The following is a 26,851-nucleotide window of genomic DNA, read 5'->3' as shown; positions in this document are numbered from 1 at the left end:
ATACACACGCACGCATCTACGTGTGCCCATACACACAAGCGCGCATCTACGTGTGCCCACACACACAAGCGCGCATCTACGTGTGCCCATACACACGCGCGCGCATCTACGTGTGCCCATACACACGCGCATTTACGTGTGCCCATATACACGCGCGCGCATCTACGTGTGCCCATATACGCGCGCGCGCACGCGCTTACGTGTGCCTATACACACGCGCGCATCTACGTGTGCCCATATACACCCACGCGCATTTACATGTGCCCATATACACGCGCGCATTTACGTGTGCCCATATACACACGCGCGCATCTATGTGTGCCCATATACACACGCGCGCATCTACGTGTGCCCATATACACACGCGCGCATCTACGTGTGCCCATATATACACGCGCGCATCTACGTGTGCCCATATACATGCGCATTTACTTGTGCCCATATACCCACGTGCGCATTTACTTGTGCCCCTATACGCACTCGCGCATTTACGTGTGGCCATATACACAAGCGCGCATTTACGTGTGCCCATATACGCACGCGCTCATTTACTTGTGCCCATATACACAAGCGCGTATCTACGTGTGCCCATATACACACATGAGTGTAACCCTGTCACGTTTACCCCTACAATACCTAAACCCTTCCTTACACTTTATAACATCGAATGCAGCATATATGCCCCATATAATCCCAATACAGCACGTAACCCTGAATGCAGTATATACACTATATACGCCCTGTAAACCAATTACAGCACATTGTAACCTCGAATGCAGTATATATACACACCCTATAATCCAAATATAGCCCGTAGCCGTGAATGCAGTATATACACTATATACCCATGTAGCCCAATTGCCACGCATCGTACCCTCGAATGCGGTACATATACCATATGATACAACTACCGCACGTAACCACGAATGCAGTACATACACTATATACACCATGTAATCCAATTACAGCAAATTGTACCTCGAATGCAGCGTCTATGCCCTATACACCGAATACAGCGCATTATAACCACACTGAGGCGTATACCCTCTATGCCCCACATACCGCCCGTTATCACTACGAATGCGGTATGCAGCGACACCCCGCGGCGATTATAGCAGTGATATAACTTTATTCAATGTTGAAAGAAACATGCATTGGTAACAGGGCAATAACGTTGTTAACGGCGACTATGCTACAGACGGCCTCCCCCAAGACCCTGTGGTGGTTAATAGACCCCCCACGCGGTCACTGGGTGTCCCATGTTCAGCCCTGTGCTTAATCCTCCCTGCGCCAGCTCGTCCCCCGCGCTGCTGCTGGGAGGGAGGACAGAGTGACCTGGCAGCAGGGAGAGATGAAGACCGCTGAGGCTGCGCGAAGCTACCCCCCCCCTCCTGCTGAAGATACACCATGCAACACAATTACCATATACACACCCTATAATCCAGTGTATACCACATAAACCAAATACAGGCTGCTGCTTGCAGGGGGGGGGGCATTGATATAACTTTATTCCCCGTTGGACGGAGCGCCACTGGGGGGGGGGGCGGGGACCCGCACAGTAAGAACCGTGGGGGGGGGGTTGTTGTGCCTCTCCTCGCACCCCCCGCTCCCCGGTGACCCCCCCTCCCGCCCGCCGAGCGGGCCAGCCACAGAGGCTGAGTGAGGGAGAGCCACGTGGCAGGGGGATCCCCAAACAATTTAATAAATAATGCCCCTCGTGGCCTGGGCTTAAGTCCGGCCCCCCAGCTCCATGCTGCGCGCTGCAGATGGGAGGATGGGGACGGGCCGCTACACTACGGGCTCCCTCTCCTCCCTGCATCCTGCCTCCCCCCTCACCGCCGATTCAAAAATCGCGGCTCTACAGGAGGGGGGAGTGCCCAGGATTGACCCCCCTTTCGGGGCCTTACCTTAATTTAACCTGCAGGGAGGAGAGGGACGTCCGATTTCACTGCAGACCGGGAGCAGAATGGCAGATTCAGCTCCCGGCTGCCTCTTTTGAAGCCTCCCTTGGCCTGCCCCTCCCCCCCCTCAGGGGTCACGACGGTGACCCAGAGATCCTAGCGAGGTGAGGGGGGAGGGGGCTTGCCCCCTGGTCATGGGCTTCCCTCGCCTAATTGGCTGGAGGGATTGCTTATGTTTAAGAGTCTTGTTAAATTGCTCCACTAGGCCATCGGTTTTAGGGTGATAGACTAAGGTGTGTAAATATTTGATATTCAACAATCTGCATAGCTCGCTCGTAACCTGGGACATAAAAGGGGTTCCTTGGTTCGTTAATATTTTCTTGGGGATCCCGACCCGGGTAAACAATAACATTCAATCTTTGGCTATGCCTTTAGCGGATGTATTCTGGAGGGTAACCGCTTCCGGATATTTTGTGGCATAGTCTACAATGACTAGAGGAAAAACAAGAAAACAAGGCGCACAAGGCACATAGTTCAACCTCCAGTTCCAGGGGTGTCGAGCCACCCCCCAAGAAAGGCTGCAGACGCAATATTAGTGTATCTACACCTATAAGGTCTACAATATTGTTCATTTCACATTGTAATCACTGTGTGTGTCTCACTTTGTATTAGCTGCGCACTTTCCCTTTTTGTAATTTTCTACAATGACTAGAATGTGTTGATGACCCCATGCTGCCTTAGGTAACGGGCCTACCAGATCCATTCCAATAAGTTCAAAAGGAACTTCAATAATGGGCAAGGGTACTAACGGACTATGGAATGATTTTACTGGTGAGGTAATTTGACACTCTGGACACGTCTCACAATAACGTTCTACCTCTTTGTGTTGACCCGACCAGTAAAATTGCGCCTTTATTCTATCAGTGGTTTTTTTACCCCCAGGTGTCCCCTCAAGATATGGCTATGGGCCAGGTCCAACACCTGACTTGTAAAGGATTTTGGCACCAGAAGTTGCTCTAACCTATTGGGGTCTTCTCTTTCTACCCTATACAATAAGTAATTATTGTAGACAAAGTAGGGTGGTGATGGCATAACATTGGGGTTAACTGATACCTCATTTATGCTCACTACTGTGGCCTTGGCATTTACTAGTGTCAAATCGTCTAGTTGGGCAGAGGCAACCTGTAAGTCCTGAAAATCTAGTTCTGGGGTGTCCTCAACTGCAGGTCCTTTGCCTGCCATACCCTTTAACAGAGAGCCAGGGTCTACAGGATCGGGGACCTCAGACTCTAAGGGTACATCCTCGACACAATCAGACTTTCTTTCCCACAATTCCCAAAACCACGGGAAATCCTGACCCACTAATACCTCATACATCAGATTCAGCCCTACCCTGACCTGATGATGTACTGGGCCGATGGGGTTTTCTAAGTACGCATTCAGCAGGGTAAGTGCGATTATCCCCATGGATACAGGTTACCTGTAAGATGATTCCTGGCAGAAACCTAGACTTAACCAGATGTGCAGCGACCAACGTAACTGTACTGCCAGTATGAAGCATTGCACTTACAGGTACCTCATCTACTTTGACCTCACACATCCTATTCTTCTCTAAATGTCCCTTCTCTATAACAGTGTAACGCTTGTGCTCACCACAAACAAGGTGGGACCCCGGTACTGAGGTGGGAAAGTACAGAACTGCACACCCACAGCAGTGGAGGCATGCCTGGAAAATGGGTTGTCGGCATAGTCGGGTTTGGAGAAAGTGGGTTAGTCCAGATACTTGCCAAGGTCATGGGGCAGAGCCAGCAGCATAGCCGTTGTCCATTGTGCCATGGTCAGAGGTTGGAGCCAGTGGAATAGTAAAGTGTCCAATAGCGTGGTCAGAGATGGAGATATGCGGTTAGTCAGAGACAAGCCGGGGTCATTATCCATAGAGGGTCCAATAGTCAAGCCGTGTCGGTACACGTGAGATCAACTGGAAGCAACAATAGCAAAGCACAAGGCAAGGCACTGCAAAGCAGGAATGCAGGAACACAAGACTGCAAGGGTTTATGCTCAGCAATGGGTGACTGAGCATGCAGGGTTTTAATAGCAAGGCTGGAACAATGAATGCGAGAGGCGGAGCTGAAGTGCGGCCCCTGCGGGAGCAGGGATTGGACAGAGGATGCAGGAGACAGGTGAGCATTGTTAGCATTATTAGGAATGTTGTCACACAGCTGGGGAGTGGTGCAAGAAAGTCACGTGAGCACGCCACGCGTACGTGACGCGAGTGGGAGGCGGAGCCAAGCTCTGTGATGTTCTGAGAGAGCCTCTGTGTGTGCGCCCACACTGTAAGGGGCGCGGAGGCATGTGGAGCAATAGTTAAGGAGGGGACATGTCGCAGGGGACGTGTTCCCCGATTCCTTACAGTACCCCCCCCTTTGAGGAGAGGCCTCAGGACGACTCCAAAAAGGCTTGTGCGGATACCTGGCATGGAACCGCCTCAACAAGCTGGGAGCATGTACCTGGTGATGGGGTATCCAGGACCTTTCTTCTGGTCCAAACCCTTTCCAATGAACAAGATACTAGACAGCCTCATTGAGAGTTTTCTGGATCCTTTCCCAAGAATCTTGCAAAGAATTTACCCTTAGATCTGCTGCTGGATCTCCGGAAGATAAAGAAGAGATAGGAAGACGTGTCGGGTGAAACCCGTAATTAACGGCAACTCTTGGGTGGACTCGTTTCTTAATAAATTATGGGCAAATTCTGCCCTTGGAAGGAGCTCTACCCAGTCGTCTTGTGCATCAGAGATAAAGCATCTGAGATACTGTTCTAGGGACTGGTTCGTCCTCTCGGTTTATCCATTGGTTTGAGGATGATTCCCTGAAGAAAAGTGAAGTGTAATATCCATCCTTGGAGCAAAGGCACGCCAAAATTTAGAAATGAACTGCGATCCGTAGTCGGACACTATATACATCGGTACTCTGTGAATCCGAAAGATATCCTTATCAAAAATATCTGCCAAAGTGGCAGAGTTGGGAAAACTTTTGAGAGGTAAAAAATGTGCCTGTTTAGAAAATCTATCAACGATCACAAGGATAGTGTTCATTCGTCTGGAGATAGGCAGCTCCACAATAAAGTCCATTGATAGATGGCTCCAGGGATGATCCGGTATGGGCAAAGGATGTAGAAGACCGAAAGGTTTGCTGCGGTTGGTTTTATTTTGGGTGTAAATGGAGTAAGATTTGATGAACTCTTCGATGTCTTTAAGCATATTAGGTCAACAAAAAGTACATCTGATGAGGTCTGATGTTCTTATGGTACCAGGGTCACCGGCAGACCTAGAAGAATGACCCCACTCTCAAATGTTTCTTCAGAACTGTGGTGCAGCATATAAACAACCCTCCGGCGCCTCTAGACCCATAGGAATATGAGTTTGCATAGCTAGAATCTTGTCCAGAACGTCAAATGAGTTGACAGAAATAATGAACTTAGAAGGAAGAATAGTTTCAGAAATGTCCTTAGTTTTGTCTTCTAGCTTAATGGCTAGAAGCTCCCGGTTGCCGACATCATAGTTTTGCTCTGCAGAAGAAACTTGTTTGGAGAAAAACCCACATGGATGTATTTTGTCTTGAGGTGTTTGTCTCTGAGAGAGGATAGCGCCAGCCCCAACATTAGAAGCATCTACTTCCAGAGAAAAGGGAATTGTAGGGTCAGGATGGCATAAGATGGGGCAGAAATTAAAGCTTTCTTGAGTGAGTCGAAGGCTTGAAGTGCCTCAGGAGGCCAGGATGACGTATTCACACCCTTCTTAGTCAGAGCAGTAATAGGAGCAACAGTAGAAGAAAAATTACGAATTAATTTATGGTAATAGTTGGCAAACCCTAAGAAACGCTAAATTGCCTTGAGAGAGGTAGGTTGTAGCCACTCTAATACCGCCTTGAATTTGTCAGGGTCCATGGAAAAACCCAGAGTCTGAGATAATATAACCCAGGAATGATGTAGACGTTTGATGAAACAGACACTTCTCCATCTTAGCGTAGAGATGATCCTCACAAAGGCGAGACAGGACCAGCGTGGTATGATGGATATGCTCATAGAGGGATTTAGAAAAGATGAGAATACCATCCAGATAGACAATGACAAAAATGTTGAGAACGTCTCGAAAAATTTTGTTCACGAATTCTCGGAAAACAGCTGAAGCATTACATAATCCAAAAGGCATAACTAAATATTCGTAGTGGCCATCGCGTGTTGAAGGCTGTCTTCCATTCATCCCCATGACGTATGCGTATCAGATTGTAGGCCCCTCTAAGATCAAGTTTTTTAAAAATCGCAGAACCTTGTAAAGGATCAAAAAGCTCTGAAATAAGTGGAAAAGGGTATCGGTTCTTCAGGGTGATCTTGTTAAGCCCTCTGTAATCTATACAGGGGCGAAGAGAACCGTCCTTTTTTTTTTACAAAAAAGAAACCATCCCCAGCTGGGAAAGAAGTATTTCTAATGAACCCTTTCTTTAGGTTCTCTTGGATGTACTCAGACATTGCTTTAGTTTCAGGAAGAGATAGAGGGTAAGACCTAGATTTGGGAAGAAAAGCTCTGGGCAACAGATCAATGGGGCAATCACAGGGACAATGAGGGGGAAGAACCTCAGAGCAGACTTTGTCAAAAATGTCTAGAACCTCAGCATAAATCTCAGGAAGGACAGGTTTGTCAGTTTTGGGAACCTCTAAGCCACAAATGTGTTTGTAACACCTGTATGCCCGTAGACCTGGCCAGTCCCCAGTATTGAGGTGGGTAGGGTTATAACACTCATCCACAGCAGTGAGGGCATGCCCGGAGTGTGGTAGTGCGTTGCCAGGCCTGTAGAAAGAAGGTTAAGGTATACTTGCAATGCCTTGGGATTCAGAGTTCGGATAGTGATGTCCGTGTGCCAGAGCTTAGGGCAATAGAGAGCAGGATAGTGATGTCCGTAAGACAGAGTCCAGGGATAACAGAAGTTAGCGAAGTCGTATCCGTATGCAGGGTTCAAGGGCAGGAGAGAACAGGGTAATCCAGTACAAAGCAGAGTTCAAGCCAGGGAGATCCAGAGGTAAGCAGGAGCAGGAACAAATGCTGAAAGACACAGGAGAGCCAAGAATAGGACTGCACACACAGGGGTAACAAGAAGCTATGCAGATCAATGAGCTAGAGGACAGACAGGGGTTATAAAGGATGGAACACCAATGGGAGAGATAGGAGGAGTAGAGGGTGAAGTGAGAGGCAGCAGGGATAGATGAGAAGAAGAGAGGGTGGAGACCGGTAAATCAGAGAGGGAGATAGCTTGTACAGCATGGGGGGCGGAGCCAGAGGTCTGGGGAAATTTACAAGAGGAGCGTGTGTGCGCTCCCTCTGTAAGTTTGGGGTGCGTGCTCACAGGCTGCGTCAGAAAGCGAGCGGAGCGCCACGCTGCGGCGGCACCCACCAAGGGAGGAGAGAAAACCGGAGGAGTGGCTGTAGAAGGTAATGGGACCGGAGGGAAGACAGAGGGAGGCCGCGAGCAGAGAGTACCGTGGAGGGGCTCGGGTGTTTGGGAATATGCGCGCGCCCTGCGGGGAACACGTGCAGATGCCGGGAGCGCGTCAGGGCATGCCGCAGAGAGATGGATGTGGGAGGAGGAAGGGAGAACCGAACGAGGAGGCAAGGGAGGAAGATCAGAGGCAGGGGAAAGCATGGTGCCAGGGACACATGGAGAGGAAGGAATCCCCTGAACCGTCACAGTATCCCCCCTTTGAGGATCGATCTCCGGGCGATCTTACCATGGTTTCTTGGGGAATTTCCGATGGAATTGCCAGTGGAGTTTGGGAGCGTGGATGTGACGTGACGGAATCCATGAATGCTCTTCTGGGCCATACCCCTTCCAATGGATGAGGAATTGTAGGTTATTTCTGGACCAACGGGAGTAAATTATGGAGTGAACTTCGTATTCTTGCTGCCCGTGGATGGTCACCGGGTTGGGTTTTCGGGAACGTTCCGGGAAGTGAGAGCTCTGGATAAATAGTTTGAGTAAGGATACATGGAACACAGAAGAAATCCTCAAGTTAGGAGGAAGTGCCAAACGGTATGCGACCGGATTGATCCTCTCTAATATCTTGAAGGGGCCCAAAAATCTCGGGGACAACTTTGGAGACGGGGTCTTGAGCCTTATATTTTTTGAGGACAACCACACTCTGTCTCCGGGTTTGAACAAAGGGCCCGGTTGACGACGTCGATCTGCTTTTGTTTTTTGTCTTTAGACTGCAGTTTGTAGGGTTTTAAGGATCTTCCTCCAAGAATTCTGAAGGGTTGAAACATGAGAATCCGTTTCGGGAACACCAGAAGGGAGGGAGGAGAGGGGAAGACTGCTAGGGTGGAATCCAAAATTAATGAAGAAAGGGGACTCTTGCGTAGATTCATTTTTATGAGAGTTGATAGCAAATTCAGCCCACGGTAGCAGATTCACCAAGTTGTCTTGAGATCCGGAGACGAAACATCTGAGATACTGCTCTAAGGTTTGATTCATTCTTTCAGTCTGACCATTGGTCTGAGGGTGATATCCAGAAGAAAAAAGAGAAATCCCAAGTCTCTGGGAAAAGGCACGCCAGAACTTAGAGAGGAATTGAGAACCTCTGTCAGAAACAATCGAAATAGGAACACCGTGCAATCTGAAAATTTCCTTAGAAAAAATATCGGCCATAGTAGCAGAATTAGGAAGACCCTTGAGGGGAATAAAGTGTGAGTGTTTAGAAAATCTGTCTACAACAACAAGAATGGTATTCATTCCTTTAGAATTGGGAAGTTCGACAATGAAGTCCATAGAGATGTGTTTCCAAGGTTGCTCCGGAATGAGAAGAGGCATGAAAAGGCCCGAAGGTTTGTGATGGGCAGATTTACTCTGGGCACATACAAGCACTGGTGAAATCAAAAATGTCCTTGTTCATCTTAGGCCACCAAAAGGTCCGTTTAATAAGATCCGCTGTCCTCTTGAAGCCTGGATGACCGGCCGATCTAGATGAATGTACCCAAAGTAAGATTTTGTGGCGAAATCGTGGAGCTGCGTATAAGCGTCCCTCTGGTACCCTGAATCTCCTGGGAATGTGAACCTGGGCTTTGTTGATTTCATCCAACACATCAAAATTATTGGCAGAGATTATGCACTTGGTGGGAAGAATAGGTTCCGTGGACTCATTGGATTCGTTATCCGTGGCGAACTGACGAGAGAGAGTATCTGCTTTGATATTTTTGGTACCCAGAATATAAGAAATGGTATAGTTGAAACGGGAAAAAAAAGAGATCAACGGGCCTGACGAGATCCTAATCGTCGAGCCCCCTCGATATACAGTAAATTTTTGTATTTGGTGAGGATGGCAATAGGCTCCTTGGTGCCTTCGAGAAGATGCCTCCACTCCTGAAGAGCTAATTTAATGGCCAATAGCTCACGATTACCAACATTATAATTTCTCTCGGCAGACGAGAATTTCCGAGAAAAAAAACCACAGGGATGGAGTTTTTCTTGGGGAGAGAATCTCTGAGAGAGTACTGCACCGGCTCCCACATCCGAGGCGTCAACTTCTAACGTGAAGGGAAGTGAGGTATCAGGATGCCGAAGGATGGGTGCAGAGGCGAAGGCTTTTTTGAGAAACTCGAAGGCGTCAATGGCTTCGGGAGGCCAAGACGTGGGGTCGGCACCTTTTTTGGTCAAGGCGGTGATGGGGAGAGCAATGGAAGAAAAATTACGGATGAATTTCCTGTAATAATTGGCAAAGCCGAGAAAACGCTGCACGGCCTTGAGAGAATTTGGCAGCGGCCAGTCGAGAACAGACTTCAATTTCTCTGGGTCTATAGAAAAACCTTGGTTAGAGATAATATAGCCTAAGAAGGCAGTAGACATCTGGTGGAACAAACACTTCTCCATCTTGGCATATAGGCGATTAGCACGGAGCCTAGAAAGCACCAATTTGGTATGGTGAATGTGTTCATCTAAGTTTTTAGAAAAAATGAGAATGTCATCCCAGTATACGATAACAAATGTTCCCAATACATCCCGTAAGATGTCGTTCATGAACTCTTGGAAAACGGCAGGAGCATTGCATAACCCAAATGCCATCACTAGATACTCATAATGTCCAGATCGCGTATTAAATGCGGTTTTCCATTCGTCCCCTTCCTTTATACGAATGAGGTTATAGGCCCCTCTTAAATCGAGCTTGGAGAAGATAGAGGCTCCTTGGAGGCGGTCGAAAAGTTCAGAGATTAGGGGAGGGGATAACGATTTTTCACCGTGATTTTGTTGAGTCCGTGATAGTCGATACAGGGTCTTAGCGATCCATCCTTCTTCTTCACGAAGAAGAAGTTTGCCCCAGCGGGGGAGGTAGAATTGCGGATGAATCCTTTCTCCAAATTTTCTTGGATGTAAGACATCATAGCCTCAGTTTCTGGAATGGATAAGGGGTATGATTTCGACTTCGGGAGAATGGTTCCTGGAATTAAATCAAAAGGACAATCGTAGGGACGATGGGGAGGCAATACTTCAGCCTGTACTTTGTTAAACACATCCAGGAACTCATGATACATGGTCGGAAGAATCGACAGATTGGAAGGAACGGACTCCAAACCGTCGAGCACAGCAGCAGGAGGAGAAGTAGAGACTGGCTCATCTGAGGAAGGCTACTGGATAGGTAAGGCGCCGGTCCAATCAATTCGCGGATTGTGGAGTTGCAGCCAAGGCAATCCTAAAATAATCTGAACGGTAGGAGAATGGAAGATATCAAAAACTATTACCTCCTTATGACCGTTGGCCAAGGTCAAAGTGACAGGAATGGACTCCCAGATGATGAAGGCTGGCTGAAGCGGGTGACCATCAATAGCCTCGAGGCCAATGGGTGCTTTTCTCTTGACCAGAGGGATTTGGTTCTCAGAGGCGAAGGTATGATCCAAGAAGTTACCGCCAGATCCAGAGTCAATGAAAGCTTTTACTTCTAATAGGAGGTCAGGGCCCACTAGCATAACAGGAAGCATGAATTTCTTTGGGAGATTCTTAGGGAGAGAGGGGCAAGAAGAGATAGTACCCAGTAGAAGCCCCTCTACCTTTACTGGTTATTCCCTTTTCCCGGCTTCAGGGAACAGTTCTGGAGACGATGTTCTGAAGAACCACAGTAGAAACAGAGTCAATTCTGATGACGTCGCATTCTCTCCGCAGCCCAAGGTTGTTTGTCTACCGATTTGCATCGGCTCTGGGACGTCCAATGCAAGGAAGGGCGAAGAGGGCGACCTGTGAGAGACAACCGGGGAAGAAAGAGAACGGGAACAGTGTCGCTCATGACGTCGTTCCTGGGTGCGTTGGTCCATTCGTATTCTGTGAGTAATCAGTTTGTCCAGGGACAAAGGCCGGGCGTGAGTTGTGAGATCATCCTTCAAGGTGTCAGAGAGACCGTGCCAGTATGCGGCGGCAAGTGCCTCATCATTCCATTGAGTCTCCGCAGCGAGGGTACGGAATTCGATCGCGTACTTGGCAGCAGATCTTCGAGCCTGTGAGATATGAAAGAGAGAAAAAGCGGCCATCTCCCAGCGTGCGGGAGTGTTAAACACTTGCTGGAATTCACGCCTAAACTTAGGGTAATCTTGGGTTAATTCAGTTTTATGTTCCCAGAAGGGAGAAGCCCAAGCGAGAGGGTCGCCGGTGACTAACGCGTAAATGTAAGCCACCTTAGAACGGCCGGTAGGAAACCGAGAGAGAGACATTTTGAATTGCACCTCGCATTGGTTTTGTAATCCGCGACAAGCGAGAGGTTCCCCATCATACCGGTTGGGAAGTGGAATACGTTGTACAGCATTACCATATGTCATAGAGACAGTGGGTGACGGAGCCACTGGAGTTTGCTGGAGACAGATTAGCAAGTTGCTGCGAAACAGTGGTCAGCTGGTTGCTCACAAATTGTAAATGTTCCAAGGAAATACCTTGACCCACCTCAGGGTGGTCTGCATTTATTGGGCTCTGCATAATGTAACGCCTGCAGACCTGGCCAGTCCCCAGTACTGAGGTGCGTAGGGTTATAACACGCACCCACAGCAGTGAGGGCGTGCCCGGAGTGTGGTAGTGCGTTGCCGGGCCTGAAGAAAGAAGGTTAAGGTATACTTGCAACGCCTTCGGATTCAGAGTTCGGATAGTGATGTCCGTGTGCCAGAGTCTAGGGCAATAGAGAGCAGGATAGTGATGTCCGTAAGCCAGAGTCCAGGGATAACTAAAGGTAGCGAAGTCGTATCCGTATGCAGGATTCAAGGGTAGGAGAGAGCAGGGTAATCCAGTACCAGCAGAGTTCAAGCCAGGGAGATCCGGAGGTAAGCAGGAGCAGGAACAAACGCTGAAAGACACAGGAGAGCCAAGCATAGGACTGCACACACAGGGGTAACAAGAAGCTATGCAGAGCAATGCGCTAGAGGACAGACAGGGGTTATAAAGGAGGGAACACCAATGGGAGAGAGAGGAGGAGTAGAGGGTGAAGTGAGAGGCAGCAGGGATAGGTGAGAAGGAGAGAGGGAGGAGACTGGTAAATCAGAGAGGGAGATAGCTTGCACAGCATGGGGGGCGGAGCCAGAGGTCTGGGGAAGTTTACAAGAGGAGCGTGTGTGTGCGGCCTCTGTAAGGTTGGGGTGCGTGTGCACAGGCTGCGTCAGAAAGTGCGCGGAGCGCCGCGCCACGGGGGCACCCGCCGAAGGGAGGAGAGAGAACCGGAGGAGTGACTGTAGAAGGTAATGTGACCGGAGGGAAGACAGAGGGAGGTCGCAAGCACGGAGTACCATGGAGGGGCTCGGGTGTTTGGGAATATGCGCGCGCCCTGCAGGGAACGCGCGCAGACGCCGGGAGCGCATAAGGGCATGCCCCAGAGGGACGGATGCGGGAGGAGGAAGGGAGAACCGAACGAGGAGGCAAGGGAGGAAGATCAGTGGCAGGGGAAAGCACGGTGCCGGGGACACATGGAGAGGAAGGAATCCCCTGAACCGTCACAGTGTTGTATGAGAGGGACATCAGAATTGGTACAAGGAAGACCCCATTTTATAGGGTTTTTGTCAGTCCAATCTAGGTGTGGATTATGTCGTTGGAGCCAGGGGAGACCCAAGATTACCTCCACGGAAGGTGAGTGGATCACGTCCAAAGATCTCCTCCTTGTGGCCATCTTTAGTGCAATGGGAAACTACACAGGTTTGCGAGGAGATGAAAAGGCGAAGCGCTAGCAGAGCGTGAAAAGTGCAGAGGAGGAGGCTGTGCTGCAGCCTGCTGTTTTACAAGTGTGTGTCTACAGTACATCAATAAAGCTACTTTTGTTCAAATCTCGGAACTGACGTCATATTGGCTGTTTGCTGTTGCACCGGATCTTATCTCTCCATTTCTACTTGCGAGGAGATGAAGGCTGGCTGGAGAGGATGTCCATCTATGGCCTCCAACCTGACGGCACAGATTTTTGCAAGAGGGGAATGTTGTTCCTTACTGCGAAGTCCTGATCCACAAAATTTCCTCCAGACCCAGAGTTAATGAAGGATGAAGCGGAGGTTTGGAAGCCAGGGCCCTCAAGAGAAATAGGGAGTATGATCCGAGTTAGCAGGATTTCCTGGATAGAAGGGGAAAGTGAGATAGTACCCAAGGTGATCCACTTATATCTCGTTTGAGCGTTAGCATTACCCGGCTTGAGTGGACAACGGGCTAGCTGATGACCGCAATAGTGACAAAGGCCGCTGTCCCACCAGCATTGTTTCTCAGTGGGAGATAATTGGTGGCCTCCCAGCTACATAGGTTCAGGATCGTCAGTTAGAGAAGAATCTAAAGGAACAATGGATAGAAGGTCTGGCCGGAAGAGGCCGGGAATTAGAGCGTCTTTCAGTCTGACCATTGGTCTGAGGGTGATATCCAGAAGAAAAAAGAGAAATCCCAAGTCTCTGGGAAAAGGCACGCCAGAACTTAGAGAGGAATTGAGAACCTCTGTCAGAAACAATCGAAATAGGAACACCGTGCAATCTGAAAATTTCCTTAGAAAAAATATCGGCCATAGTAGCAGAATTAGGAAGACCCTTGAGGGGAATAAAGTGTGAGTGTTTAGAAAATCTGTCTACAACAACAAGAATGGTATTCATTCCTTTAGAATTGGGAAGTTCGACAATGAAGTCCATAGAGATGTGTTTCCAAGGTTGCTCCGGAATGAGAAGAGGCATGAAAAGGCCCGAAGGTTTGTGATGGGCAGATTTACTCTGGGCACATACAAGCACTGGTGAAATCAAAAATGTCCTTGTTCATCTTAGGCCACCAAAAGGTCCGTTTAATAAGATCCGCTGTCCTCTTGAAGCCTGGATGACCGGCCGATCTAGATGAATGTACCCAAAGTAAGATTTTGTGGCGAAATCGTGGAGCTGCGTATAAGCGTCCCTCTGGTACCCTGAATCTCCTGGGAATGTGAACCTGGGCTTTGTTGATTTCATCCAACACATCAAAATTATTGGCAGAGATTATGCACTTGGTGGGAAGAATAGGTTCCGTGGACTCATTGGATTCGTTATCCGTGGCGAACTGACGAGAGAGAGTATCTGCTTTGATATTTTTGGTACCCAGAATATAAGAAATGGTATAGTTGAAACGGGAAAAAAAAGAGATCAACGGGCCTGACGAGATCCTAATCGTCGAGCCCCCTCGATATACAGTAAATTTTTGTATTTGGTGAGGATGGCAATAGGCTCCTTGGTGCCTTCGAGAAGATGCCTCCACTCCTGAAGAGCTAATTTAATGGCCAATAGCTCACGATTACCAACATTATAATTTCTCTCGGCAGACGAGAATTTCCGAGAAAAAAAACCACAGGGATGGAGTTTTTCTTGGGGAGAGAATCTCTGAGAGAGTACTGCACCGGCTCCCACATCCGAGGCGTCAACTTCTAACGTGAAGGGAAGTGAGGTATCAGGATGCCGAAGGATGGGTGCAGAGGCGAAGGCTTTTTTGAGAAACTCGAAGGCGTCAATGGCTTCGGGAGGCCAAGACGTGGGGTCGGCACCTTTTTTGGTCAAGGCGGTGATGGGGAGAGCAATGGAAGAAAAATTACGGATGAATTTCCTGTAATAATTGGCAAAGCCGAGAAAACGCTGCACGGCCTTGAGAGAATTTGGCAGCGGCCAGTCGAGAACAGACTTCAATTTCTCTGGGTCTATAGAAAAACCTTGGTTAGAGATAATATAGCCTAAGAAGGCAGTAGACGTCTGGTGGAACAAACACTTCTCCATCTTGGCATATAGGCGATTAGCACGGAGCCTAGAAAGCACCAATTTGGTATGGTGAATGTGTTCATCTAAGTTTTTAGAAAAAATGAGAATGTCATCCCAGTATACGATAACAAATGTTCCCAATACATCCCGTAAGATGTCGTTCATGAACTCTTGGAAAACGGCAGGAGCATTGCATAACCCAAATGCCATCACTAGATACTCATAATGTCCAGATCGCGTATTAAATGCGGTTTTCCATTCGTCCCCTTCCTTTATACGAATGAGGTTATAGGCCCCTCTTAAATCGAGCTTGGAGAAGATAGAGGCTCCTTGGAGGCGGTCGAAAAGTTCAGAGATTAGGGGAGGGGATAACGATTTTTCACCGTGATTTTGTTGAGTCCGTGATAGTCGATACAGGGTCTTAGCGATCCATCCTTCTTCTTCACGAAGAAGAAGTTTGCCCCAGCGGGGGAGGTAGAATTGCGGATGAATCCTTTCTCCAAATTTTCTTGGATGTAAGACATCATAGCCTCAGTTTCTGGAATGGATAAGGGGTATGATTTCGACTTCGGGAGAATGGTTCCTGGAATTAAATCAAAAGGACAATCGTAGGGACGATGGGGAGGCAATACTTCAGCCTGTACTTTGTTAAACACATCCAGGAACTCATGATACATGGTCGGAAGAATCGACAGATTGGAAGGAACGGACTCCAAACCGTCGAGCACAGCAGCAGGAGGAGAAGTAGAGACTGGCTCATCTGAGGAAGGCTACTGGATAGGTAAGGCGCCGGTCCAATCAATTCGCGGATTGTGGAGTTGCAGCCAAGGCAATCCTAAAATAACCTGAACGGTAGGAGAATGGAAGATATCAAAAACTATTACCTCCTTATGACCGTTGGCCAAGGTCAAAGTGACAGGAATGGACTCCCAGATGATGAAGGCTGGCTGAAGCGGGTGACCATCAATAGCCTCGAGGCCAATGGGTGCTTTTCTCTTGACCAGAGGGATTTGGTTCTCAGAGGCGAAGGTATGATCCAAGAAGTTACCGCCAGATCCAGAGTCAATGAAAGCTTTTACTTCTAATAGGAGGTCAGGGCCCACTAGCATAACAGGAAGCATGAATTTCTTTGGGAGATTCTTAGGGAGAGAGGGGCAAGAAGAGATAGTACCCAGTAGAAGCCCCTCTACCTTTACTGGTTATTCCCTTTTCCCGGCTTCAGGGAACAGTTCTGGAGACGATGTTCTGAAGAACCACAGTAGAAACAGAGTCAATTCTGATGACGTCGCATTCTCTCCGCAGCCCAAGGTTGTTTGTCTACCGATTTGCATCGGCTCTGGGACGTCCAATGCAAGGAAGGGCGAAGAGGGCGACCTGTGAGAGACAACCGGGGAAGAAAGAGAACGGGAACAGTGTCGCTCATGACGTCGTTCCTGGGTGCGTTGGTCCATTCGTATTCTGTGAGTAATCAGTTTGTCCAGGGACAAAGGCCGGGCGTGAGTTGTGAGATCATCCTTCAAGGTGTCAGAGAGACCGTGCCATTATGCGGCGGCAAGTGCCTCATCATTCCATTGAGTCTCCGCAGCGAGGGTACGGAATTCGATCGCGTACTTGGCAGCAGATCTTCGAGCCTGTGAGATATGAAAGAGAGAAAAAGCGGCCATCTCCCGGCGTGCGGGAGTGTTAAACACTTGCTGGAATTCACGCCTAAACTTAGGGTAATCTTGGGTTAATTCAGTTTTATGTTCCCAGAAGGGAGAAGCCCAAGCGAGAGCGTCGCCGGTGACTAACGCGTAAATGTAAGCCACCTTAGAACGGCCGGTAGGAAACCGAGAGAGAGACATTTTGAATTGCACCTCGCATTGGTTTTGTAATCCGCGACAAGCGAGAGGTTCCCCATCATACCGGTTGGGAAGTGGAATACGTTGTACAGCATTACCATATGTCATAGAGACAGTGGGTGACGGAGCCACTGGAGTTTGCTGGAGACAGATTAGCAAGTTGCTGCGAAACAGTGGTCAGCTGGTTGCTCACAAATTGTAAATGTTCCAAGGAAATACCTTGACCCACCTCAGGGTGGTCTGCATTTATTGGGCTCTGCATAATGTAACGCCTGCAGACCTGGCCAGTCCCCAGTACTGAGGTGCGTAGGGTTATAACACGCACCCACAGCAGTGAGGGCGTGCCCGGAGTGTGGTAGTGCGTTGCCGGGCCTGAAGAAAGAAGGTTAAGGTATACTTGCAACGCCTTCGGATTCAGAGTTCGGATAGTGATGTCCGTGTGCCAGAGTCTAGGGCAATAGAGAGCAGGATAGTGATGTCCGTAAGCCAGAGTCCAGGGATAACTAAAGGTAGCGAAGTCGTATCCGTATGCAGGATTCAAGGGCAGGAGAGAGCAGGGTAATCCAGTACCAAGCAGAGTTCAAGCCAGGGAGATCCGGAGGTAAGCAGGAGCAGGAACAAACGCTGAAAGACACAGGAGAGCCAAGCATAGGACTGCACACACAGGGGTAACAAGAAGCTATGCAGAGCAATGAGCTAGAGGACAGACAGGGGTTATAAAGGAGGGAACACCAATGGGAGAGAGAGGAGGAGTAGAGGGTGAAGTGAGAGGCAGCAGGGATAGGTGAGAAGGAGAGAGGGAGGAGACTGGTAAATCAGAGAGGGAGATAGCTTGCACAGCATGGGGGGCGGAGCCAGAGGTCTGGGGAAGTTTACAAGAGGAGCGTGTGTGTGCGGCCTCTGTAAGGTTGGGGTGCGTGTGCACAGGCTGCGTCAGAAAGTGCGCGGAGCGCCGCGCCACGGGGGCACCCGCCGAAGGGAGGAGAGAGAACCGGAGGAGTGACTGTAGAAGGTAATGTGACCGGAGGGAAGACAGAGGGAGGTCGCAAGCACGGAGTACCATGGAGGGGCTCGGGTGTTTGGGAATATGCGCGCGCCCTGCAGGGAACGCGCGCAGACGCCGGGAGCGCATAAGGGCATGCCCCAGAGGGACGGATGCGGGAGGAGGAAGGGACAACCGAACGAGGAGGCAAGGGAGGAAGATCAGTGGCAGGGGAAAGCACGGTGCCGGGGACACATGGAGAGGAAGGAATCCCCTGAACCGTCACAGTGTTGTATGAGAGGGACATCAGAATTGGTACAAGGAAGACCCCATTTTATAGGGTTTTTGTCAGTCCAATCTAGGTGTGGATTATGTCGTTGGAGCCAGGGGAGACCCAAGATTACCTCCACGGAAGGTGAGTGGATCACGTCCAAAGATCTCCTCCTTGTGGCCATCTTTAGTGCAATGGGAAACTACACAGGTTTGCGAGGAGATGAAAAGGCGAAGCGCTAGCAGAGCGTGAAAAGTGCAGAGGAGGAGGCTGTGCTGCAGCCTGCTGTTTTACAAGTGTGTGTCTACAGTACATCAATAAAGCTACTTTTGTTCAAATCTCGGAACTGACGTCATATTGGCTGTTTGCTGTTGCACCGGATCTTATCTCTCCATTTCTACTTGCGAGGAGATGAAGGCTGGCTGGAGAGGATGTCCATCTATGGCCTCCAACCTGACGGCACAGATTTTTGCAAGAGGGGAATGTTGTTCCTTACTGCGAAGTCCTGATCCACAAAATTTCCTCCAGACCCAGAGTTAATGAAGGATGAAGCGGAGGTTTGGAAGCCAGGGCCCTCAAGAGAAATAGGGAGTATGATCCGAGTTAGCAGGATTTCCTGGATAGAAGGGGAAAGTGAGATAGTACCCAAGGTGATCCACTTATATCTCGTTTGAGCGTTAGCATTACCCGGCTTGAGTGGACAACGGGCTAGCTGATGACCGCAATAGTGACAAAGGCCGCTGTCCCACCAGCGTTGTTTCTCAGTGGGAGATAATTGGTGGCCTCCCAGCTACATAGGTTCAGGATCGTCAGTTAGAGAAGAATCTAAAGGAACAATGGATAGAAGGTCTGGCCGGAAGAGGCCGGGAATTAGAGCGTTCAACCTTTTTCTTCTGGAGACGCTGGTCAACACGGATACATACCGCAATGAGATCCTCCAATTTGGTAGGTCTTTTTTGGGTGGCCAATTGATCCTTGAGGGGTTCGGCTAGACCCTGCTAGAAGGCTGCAGACAAAACCTCAATATTTCAGTTTGTCTCTGCTGCGATAGTCCTGAACTCAGGGGCGTATTTAGCGACTGGCCAGAGACCTTGAGAAATATGGAAAAGAGAGGATGCCACAGTGATCTTGCGTCACGGGGTATCAAAAACCTGCTTAAATTCTTTTATAAAGTGGGATTAGTCCTGAGTGATCTCTGGTCTTTGTTCCCAAACGAGGGATGCCCAGGTCAAGGCGTCACTGGTCAGCAGGGCGATAATATAGGCCACTTTAGACCTTGCACAGGGAAAATGAGAATTGGTTAACTCAAATTGAATTTCAATGTTGAAAAAGCATAACTGGCGCACAGCCAAAGGATTGGGTCACCAAGCAATAACTGAAGAATGATCCTTAATTTAATCCATAGAACAAGCGGAGGTTAGCACCCTCCTACGCGTTTCGTGTACGGAAGTACACTTTATCAAGTGTACTTCCGCACACGAAACAACTCCTTGATAAAGTGTACTTCCGTACACGAAACGCTTTGGAGGGTACTAATCTCCGCTTGTTCTATTGATTAAATTAAGGATCATTCTTCAGTTATTTTTTGGTGACCCAATCCTTTGGCTGCGCGCCAGTTCTCCTTTTTCAACATTGAAATTCAATTTGAGTTAACCACTTCTCATTTTTAATTTTTGTTAGCAGTTTATTTTAGTAAGATATTTTTTAGTTTAGCTAACAAGTTTATCTTTTTTATAGAGCTCTATACTCTTGATAATCACATTGCCAATGTTGCTAGAACAATTTGTTTACATTCTGAGCAAAGAGCCGATTGGCTGATTAATTATCTATTTGAACCTATACTATTGGCAGTAACCCTTTGAGAAAGTCACCCGTGTGCGCCGAAACACGTCAGGGAGCATCATCACGCATCCTGCACTGACATTACGTCATTACGCATACGCATAATCAGGCCAGATCGCGGAATAGAATTGCGGCTTACTACTGCAGGAGACTGTATTGAAACTCAAAAGGGACCATCTGTGAACATCCAAAGGTGCCTCAAGGTTTCTCAGCAGACCGCTGTTCCCCTAAACCACGGAGTGAGATCTGGACTTTGGATTTTGGACGAGGAGTCACCTGTTTGGCGGTGATAATTTTTCACAAATGCCATATTTTTTATTGACCTTTGTGAGTGATATTCTTCCCCCTTCCCCCCTTTCCCATCATTAAATGTATTTTTTTTAGGCTATGGGGGTGCGCTCTCTCTTCTCTTTCTCCTCTAGGTCATAATCGGATGTGGTTAATCCTTTTGAGAGCTGCTTGAGACCCCCTCAACAGAATTAATTGTCTATAACTTGATGGACTTTCTATAAGGTCCTGAAAGCCTCCACACTGGCAATGATTAAGCACTACTTGCGAAACGTGCACGTCTAGTGTACTCAAGCAACACTTCAATAACGACTATCTACCTGGGGACTATCATATCCCTTAGGTAATTAAGCGTAGTGATACAGAGTTTAATCCTATTTTAATCCCCATTGTTTTACTATGTTTTACTATTCTAATAAAGTTTAGTTTTAAATTTACACCATCATCTAAACACAGTGTATGAGTGCTCTACTGGGGTTCTTTCCTACATTGTTTATCGGACTTTCTATAAGGACTGGTTCTTATAATTTCATGTATTTATCACTGTTTGTATATAGAATACTAGCACTGTGTGTAATTAATAATATTTTATCAATTAATTTTCACTATTTTTACTACATTCACTTCACCGTCACCATTCTAAATTAATTTGGTTAATACCATTTATCACATTGTCGCTACTTTATATGTTTCTTTATATATTCTTTATATATATATATAAATATATATATATATATATATATATATATAATGTATACAACAAAAAACAAAGATACCCAATGCTACATCCAATGGGATAAAATACATACAGATGAGATCTCCGGTTCTGGCATGTCGTCCTTGTAGCTCCGGCTTGGGAACCCCCCTCCCCCCCCCCACCACCCACGCTGCACACACAAGAGGCACACACATGATTTGCCTGGCTTTTTGAAAGCAATTGTTGGTGTCAGCGCACAATGGGTAGTCACAAATTCCCCAGTGGGGAGCCAGCTGACAGCGCATGGAGTGTCCCTAGAGGCTCAACCCGAAACAGAGACTTCATCTGTAGTTAAATACTTTAATGTTAGTATTCTCATGAAAAAGGGTAATTTAGTTAAACCCTTTGGCCAGAGCGTTATAAGCAAGCAGTCACGTCACGGCATGAACAGTATGCAGGTCCTAACACCACCTGTGAAAATTCTAATTGACCTCTGCAGTGGAGGAAATGGCCTTAATAGACTTGTCCTGCAACCATGTAGTGTATTCAGGTAGTGACAGAATATTAAGTAATCTTCACAAAATGTAGTGATGCTAAATATTGAGATATTGCAGTAAAATCTGATAACATATCACATGTCATTATTGTAAAACACAGCAACATATTTGCACTTGGGACCCAGTAAAGTAGGACTCTGGCTCTCGTTCTCCAGCAGAACCCGTATTTCAGGGTCAGGGTGGGACTAACATCACCTTTGATTATCTATGACATGTTACAGAGCCATCATTTTTTTAAGTAACGCAAGTCACTGCTAATTTAACCTGATGTTAAGCCTACGTGAAGGAGTTAAATCACGGCCATTGTATTTGCGTATAATTACCTTTGTGATATGCGTTAAACTCAGGGGAAATAACGTCCGTTAGTAATGTTGGTACCCTAACTATATTTGCCCTGATATAACAGAGCTTACTGCACCTGGGCCAGTACACTTTAGAACAGGGGAGCACAATCTTTTTCCCCTGTGCCCCCCTGCCGGCTGTCCTCCTCTCTGTGCACCCCACCTCCTCCTTACTTTGGTTCCCGGCATCTGGGCGCATGACGTCACGTTTCCATAGCAACGTGACATCACATGATCCCAAAGCATTATTTGATGCCGCGTTGCCATGGCGACGCGTCTCTAGATGCCGGCTGAACCACGGTAAGAAAGGTTTACAGAGTCCTTTGCCGCTTCCCCGGCACTTAATTTAAGTGCCTTCGGGAAGTGTGCGGGGCCTCTGTAAACCCCATGCACCCCGCAGTTAATCTCCCCCCCCCCCCAGATTGTGCACAACTGCTTTAGAATACAGATTCTCATGGCTGACCTTCAGGTTCCTACAAACACGCATTGTTCATATACTGCTCTCTCCACTTGCTAGGCTTGTGTATAATTGTTTTCCTTTTACTGCAGGTTGTGTGAGAGGAGACACTCTGATAGATCTCACCATTGGTACCTCAATTTCTCAGCTGCTGACAGCCAGTCATTACTTCAAAGAGATCATTATGTTAGAATCATCTGATGTCAGCATAAGAGAAATAGAAAAATGGTTAAAAAAGGAACCAGGAGCCATGGATCGCTCTCATGCAGCTATGTTTGTCTGTGAGCTTGAGGGGAAAAGGTGACGTATATAAATATATACTGTACATACAGTTGTGTGAAAAAGAAAGTACACCCTCTTTGAATTCGATGGTTTTACGTATCAGGACATAATTACAATCATCTGTTCCTTAGCAGGCCTTACAATTAGGTAAATACAACCTCAGATGAACAACAACACATGACATATTACACCATGTCATGATTTATTTAACAAAATAAAGCCAAAATGGAGAAGCTATGTGTGAAAAACTAAGTACACCCTTACTGCTTCCATAGGAATTAAGAGGCTAAGTAGCAGACAGGTGCTGCTAATCAAATGCCCTTTATTTTATTGATCATCAGCAAGTGTGACCACCTCTATAAAAGCCGAAGTTTTAGCAGTTTGCTGGTCTGGAGCATTCAGGTGTGTGTTAACACAATGCTAAGGAGGAAAGACATCAGTAAAGATCTTACAGTAGCAATTGTTGCTGCCCATCAATCTGGGAAGGATTTAAGGCCATTTCCAAACAATTTAAAGTCTATCATTCTACAGTGAGAAAGATTATTCAAAAGGGGAAAACATTCAAGACAGCTGCCAATCTTTCCAGGAGTGGACATCCCAGCAAATTCATCCTTAGGTCAGACCGTGCAATGCTCAGAGAAATTGAACTTGGACTTCGCATGTGACTAAGCCTCAGCTGGGCAGGCTTTCTTAGTTCCAAAAATGAAGCCGGCTGCTCTACTATTCAAAACAGAGCAACTTTGAAAAGCCCACCTTTGCATCATCGGCTCAAGTCATAGAATGTCTTGTTCTCTACCTCCCCGTCTCCTTACATACCCTCCACTAAGCTATCCTTAACATGGAAGTAGGAGTGGCGACCAGTCAGAGCATGACAAATTTCCCCAGCAGCCAATCGAAATAGGGGCTCGTCTGGCTGCTGACGTCAGAGGAGGGGGCGTGCCAAGCCGGCTCAAAAAGCCGGGTGAGTGGGAAATATGAATTGGCCAATGGGAAACGCGCCTATGAGCATAATCTTCCCCCAGCCAACCCACTGCCACCCGCTGGGCAGGCTCCACCAGGTCTGGCAGTCCAAAAGGTGTTCCAACGGGGTGCCATTTATTCTCTGGACCTGGCATATCGCCCTTCCCCGCTCACCAAATGTTTTTTTCACCTCTGGACGTCCTCTCTCCTTTGAACTCTGATGTCTATGCAGAAAACCCAGCGCCTATGTAGATGCCCAGGCTGACTGTATAGACATTAATACAGTTTGTATTAAATACTAAAACACTGTTTTAATAAACTTTTATATCTTGGGGGACATTATACCTGTGTTGGAAATGGGTCTGGGATACCTGGGTATGAAAACCAGGATTCTGGGGGACACTGTGTAGCCCCTGTGTTATTCACCTTGCATACCCACAAATCATGCCTGCACGTCGGAGAGAATTACGGGACTTTGTCCCCCAAACTTTGTTCCCCAAACTCCTACAGTACAAAAAAGAAATACATTTTGACCCAAAACATTGCACTTAAAACTCCACTTCCGAAGTTTCATGTTTATTGGGGACATGGAACATATAAAACTCCAAACAGGTCTCGTATTTCATATACATTACATTGTGCCTGGCTTATGGTGCTACGTAGAGTAGCTGCCAGGGACCCACGTTTTCAGGGGTAACCAGTTGGGCTTCACCTTTATAATGAAGACTGGCTACTCCCTACCATCACACTGAGGTCACAGGCACAGGGGAAAATAATGTGTTAAATGCATCATATTTTCTATAGAACCTATTCAGCATCAGAGACAGAACAGACACAGGTTCTCTGAACATGGAATACAAAGACATTTACTGTAGCTGTATGGTCTGTTTTAGCTTCCAAGTCTCTACACATAAAGTGCCTTCCACATTGTCTAAAGGAAAAAGATGGTGTATACGGCGCTAAAAATGAATGTGGATAGAGTGCAATACTATTATTATACAACAATGTGATCAACAATAAATGTCTAAATGAGGCAAGGCTGCCAGGAAAAACTAACCCAAACACAGTTAGTGGAAAACACAAGAAAAACAATACAGACCGGCGCCTTATAGTCCAAATGGATTGAATTGGAATAAGTCCAGAGATTGGTTGCAATGTCCAATGAATGGTGATCCAGTCGAATAGACAGCAGACTCCTCAGCAGCAACAATGATATATGATGCAGGGGAGACAAGAAGAAAGAATCATAGCGTAACAAGGTATGAACTAAACATATAACACATAGACATAGACAAACAAACACACACAACAACAATAAACAGATAGGCTGACTAATATACAGAGAATTTATTAAACACAATAAAATGCAGAGAACTGTTGAAGAGCAGGTCTAGAATCCGGTGTGTAAACCCGGAATCCTACTTACAAGAAGTCCACAGGATACAGGCAGGTATATATAGTGAAGGTGGTCCGGCGGCAGCTGTTGGTGGACGCGTGCCACTTGTGGAAGACTGCAGGACCTCTTACGATCGATGCCGGTTTGGGCGTCACTGCAGGCAGCTTCTCACGACGCCTTCCGTCCGCGCCCGGAATTACGTCACAGTAGGCGGGACAGCATTCCGGAACTCACTTCTGTTGTTGAATCTCCCTTGCTCTATGACTGTATATATATATACAATGCCTTCCACATTGTACAGTTTTCGTGCTTAAGTTGGCATCAGGTTGCAAAGAGACAATTTAAACATATGATAGTTATAAAAGTGGATGAGGGCTAGAGACGTAATTCTGCAATGTATATGTTTTACAAAATTATCTGAAGAAATAATTCATTGTTTTTCAGTGAGGGATGGGAGGAGAAAAAAGTAAGAAGAGCAGTCACACGTGTTGTAAAATGTGATTTCACCAAAGCCAACCCATTGGACCCTGTTGTGGTGCCACTAGCAGACGGGCTGATCAGTGTTTGGTACTTGGACGTTATTAGCAAAGATCATGTCAGTTATCTCAGTAACCTGAAAAAAATGTCATCATTTATGAAGGTGGGAGGGCATCTGATCCTGTTTGTGTTTTTCAACATTTCATATTACATGATTGGCCAACACAAGTTTTCCGCACTGACCTATGATGAGGAGTTTGCAAAGAAAGCTCTTAGAGACACAGGGTATATCATTAAGAGTTCTGGGAAATACAAAAGCAAATTAAATACTCACATGTTAGACTATGAACATATTGGTATTTTGTGGCTTGCAAGGAAAGGGAGGTTTAATAACCAATAATCTTACATCATAGTAGTCAGGAAGTGATACAGAGATCCCCCCCCCCCATGCTGCCAGACACACTGTTGAGAGTTATACAGAGAGGGTGAGAGAAGCTGGTGCAGGTACATTGGGTAAAGTGGGGAAAAGAGTTTAGTTCTCCCACGATTACTGTAGTTAGGGACTAAGCAGTATTAGTCAGTAACTCCTGAAAGGAGTTAGGTCTTTTGTTTCTGTTTTGGTGTTATGAGTTAACCCTGTACCTGCCTTATACCCTGTAAATAAACCCCTGCTTAGAGAAATACAGTGTTTCCTGCCTTTGATCTGGACAAAAGATCCGACGCTGGGACTGAGACGTCACAATATATATATATATATATATATATATATATATATATATATATATATATATATATATATATATATATCAAAACAGAATAAAAAAAGAAGTAGCGCCTCTATTGTAACCTAACAAACTGTGATTAAGTTTACCTAACTGTGAAATACAACCAATGGGGTGGCAAAGATAGGTATAATATAAAAAAACCTATGTATTCTAAAGATTTTACGTTTATATAATAAAAAGCAATGTACTAATACTTTAATAATAAAAAATATATAATAAAAAATATTTTAAAATAAAATGAATAAAAACCAATGGATTGAAACCGTTAAAAAACCTTAAAAAACACAGAGTCCTGTTCCAAAAAGACGCATCCAGGTAAAAGGCAGCCCGTTTCAAAGGGATCACAACTCCCTCTTGATACCTATGAAAAAGAAAAGAAATAAACAGGCGCACACCTAGTGCATTAAAGTATAACAATGTTGTTTATAGAACAATAAAAACAGTCAAATGCCCACTCACAAGTGTACACGGTAAATAGGCAGGTATGAGATAGGCTCTCATAAGTCAATACTGCCGTCCGACTCAGCAATGGTG

The 26,851-nt window shown here is 46.8% G+C and overlaps 1 pseudogene; it reads left to right on the top strand.

Annotated features, from left to right (window-relative positions):
- The window catches only part of LOC142496951 (indolethylamine N-methyltransferase-like), a 48,843-nt pseudogene extending 22,921 nt beyond the window's left edge, over positions 1-25,922 (top strand).
- Positions 25,923-26,851: the final 929 nt, after the last annotated feature.

This window comes from Ascaphus truei, chromosome 6 (assembly GCF_040206685.1).
Source record: "Ascaphus truei isolate aAscTru1 chromosome 6, aAscTru1.hap1, whole genome shotgun sequence".
Lineage (NCBI taxonomy): Eukaryota > Metazoa > Chordata > Amphibia > Anura > Ascaphidae > Ascaphus > Ascaphus truei.
Note: the sequence above shows the minus strand (reverse complement) of the source record. Positions and strands in the feature narration are given on the sequence as shown.